The 3001-nt window shown below is 39.4% G+C and overlaps 1 pseudogene; it reads right to left on the bottom strand.

The window, feature by feature from the left end:
• Nucleotides 1-817: 817 nt before the first annotated feature.
• On the bottom strand, nt 818-2095 carry LOC102829818 (annotated as a pseudogene).
• Nucleotides 2096-3001: the final 906 nt, after the last annotated feature.

The following is a 3001-nucleotide window of genomic DNA, read 5'->3' as shown; positions in this document are numbered from 1 at the left end:
AATTGTCCTCCTTCACCAATGCAAATGAACAAAACATCTCACCCTCTCCCATCCTTTCTCAATGCTTCATTCAGGCTTCTTGCCTTTGGAGAAATATCTCCTCCTAGAGTTTGGCCTTGATTTTTATTTTATCCAGATTTTTCTTTGTTATAAAACTTGGTGGATATGGGGACAGGAAGAAGAGAAGAGGTCCAAGCAGTAGGATACTAGCTTAGCTCTGCTCCCAAGCAAAAGAGAACTTACAAGAAGAACTGTCCCTCCATTCTGTTTTTTGCCTCTTTATTTGGTCTGTTGACAAAAAGGAGTCTGATGCCACATTATACAATTTGATACGCTGTCCTAATCTCTTAAAACTGCACTGTCACTATGATTTCTTCATAAAGACTCCCCAAACAGGAACATTAAACACAAAGAAAAACCTCATGTATGACTCAAGGAGTTTTAGTCACTTCAAAATAATTACCTAACCTACCCAAATACACAGCTTCTCTTTTACTTCCCCCATGAGCTAAAATCCTTTCTTTGAAAATGGTTAGATTTGAGGATCAAGTTAAAATCCACCAAATTTCAAGTTAAATATGGGTTCTACACAACATGATTTTAAATCCACACTGGCATTCATTTTTCAGAGTTTGCCTATATTTATACTAAATAGACTTCTTGGACCATAATGTTTAGGAAGATATTAAAAGTTACATATTATACAGCAAAATTCTCATAAATTCTCAGTTTGTAAGGGCTTATCTCTTAGTTCAGTGCCATACAGCCTCTGTATGATGCAAGTATATGGATAAAAAGTATTCCAGATACAAAACCCTTAGCTTTGTGTCATAAATAAATTTGGATAAAAGTGCAAGCCTTCCACTGAGTCTTCTTGGCAAAGATGACCCATCTTCTCAGCAAGAAGCAACCTTTCTTTGGAAAGAACAGACATTCCCACAAGCTTGTATTTTCTCCTGATGTTAAGGATCCCTTTTCTGAAAGCGTCTCTAGGGCTGAGGCTGCCATTTCCTCTTTCTTGTGGGGCTGAAGCTCAATCAGCACGACGCCACTGTCAAAGACTCAGAGCCTGACAGGTAATTTCAGAGCCTCCAGCATCTTGCACTGATTCACTAAATCTGGTGAAAGTAATTCCATTCCTCGAGTATGGTTTATTAAACAGTATACTTCGTAAGTGACATTATCCAGCCCCCGCCCACCCCCCACCCCATTACTTTAAAGGCACCTGCAATATTCCGACCAGCTGTTTGGCCAGCTGCATGTGATGCTGTGTGCCTGAGCTGTAGGTCTTCCTGGTAACTGGGTTAGTTAGTCTCATGCTTAGCAAGTAGGAGTTAAACCTGATAGTCTCATCTTCTGTGATGTCATCTTGTTTGTCTTTAATTTTATTTGCAATTGATTTTGATAACTCCACCATTTCCTTAGCCTCGATCATGAGCTTGCTGAGGTCTTCAAAGGAGTCAGAAATGTTTTTGTCAGTTTCTTTTCTTTTTAATTCCAGTTTCTTTTATTCCGATAGCCCTTATTCTTCCTGGCTGGGGTCCTCTGTTTGTAATGACTGGGAAACTAGCATATTCTCCCATCTTCGCTTTGTCATTTCCTTAGATAAATGCCTGTAAAACTCAATCTGGCCATGGTCTTTGAAGGAGAGTTTGGTGTAGGAATTCTTACTGCTCTGGAATGGACTAGGTTCTTTGTTAGGAGGAGCTGGGTGAAGATGAACTATTATTTTGGCACTTTTCCCAATTCTAGCTGTCTGTTCTTCAGTGAATACAATTTGAGAAAGGGACTGGCCATGCAGTATTCATTTCTCTTACGAATCGGCATGCTAACTTCAGGGTCAGTAGTTTGAAACTACCAGCTGTTATGCAAGAGAAAGATGAGGCTTTCTGCTCCCGTAAAGATTTACAGCCTTGGAAACCCTGTACAGGGTCGCTATGAGTCAGAACCGACTCCCTGGCACATAACCACCACGACCCCTAAATTAGTCGGTGTGTTCTAAGAAGGAGGGTCCCAGCATCAAATTTTATCTTGTCCTCGCCGTCAGGGTCTCGTTGCTCTCCAGGAAGCCTCTTGTTCACAAGAACCAGTCCATGGTCAGCTGGCCCGCCTCTGCCGCTCACCTGCGATAGCGCTCCTGGGCCTGTCCCTCCTCCATTCTTGAAACTCCATTTTTGTCATGTGAAAAGAAGAACTGAGCTTGTGACCATCTCTTTTGACTCACAAAATATTCCTGCATCTTAAATTAAGGTTTTCCTTGAGAGCTAAGTCTTCTGAGATATGCTGTTGGAATGAAGTCATAATCATCTATAGTACATATTTATAATACGCACATATATACATACCACATACATATTTATATATAACATTAGAGTCTGTTACCATGGAAACTATTACAGTCCTAACAAATTAAACATTGTGACTCCATTGTAATACAAAATAAGAAATTCAAATGAAACACCAAGCGTTTGTTTAAGAACAAATAGCTTTAGTAATTAAATACGTAGAGACAATACAGAAAACAGCAAATTAATATTTAGAAGCCTTTTCCAGTCTGAAAGTTGGCTTTGATGTTGTTTTCTCTTTTCCACTGCATTACATTATACATCTTTATAAATTAAGCTTGGCATTGTCTCCACAGGATAGAACTGTTGCATTGGAACCCTAATACCCCTAAATAACTCCGTTCCCATTGTAAACAGACCTTCTGTAGTCAGTGAGAAAGATCTCATAACTCTTGATTAATCAAAATGAGGACTTTTTAAAAAAGAAAGCTCAAAGGTGAAGTTGGTCTGATATCCCCTGTCTCATGCAGACAACATGGAGAACTACCCCCAGGGGTTTTGAATACATTAACGTCCTTTCTCAATTAACCCTAATGGGGCAAGTGTAGCATTTTTTCCAAGCAGATATATTCAAAGCTGGAAAATACATAGTGTTTAAATCTCATTATATCAACTACACCAAACCGCTCCTCTTTATATACAAAGCACTGTACCTC

The sequence above is a fragment of the Chrysochloris asiatica genome, unplaced genomic scaffold (genome assembly GCF_000296735.1).
Source record: "Chrysochloris asiatica unplaced genomic scaffold, ChrAsi1.0 scaffold00045, whole genome shotgun sequence".
Lineage (NCBI taxonomy): Eukaryota > Metazoa > Chordata > Mammalia > Afrosoricida > Chrysochloridae > Chrysochloris > Chrysochloris asiatica.
The sequence above is the reverse complement of the archived record's forward strand: the minus strand, read 5'-3'. Positions and strand labels throughout refer to the sequence as shown.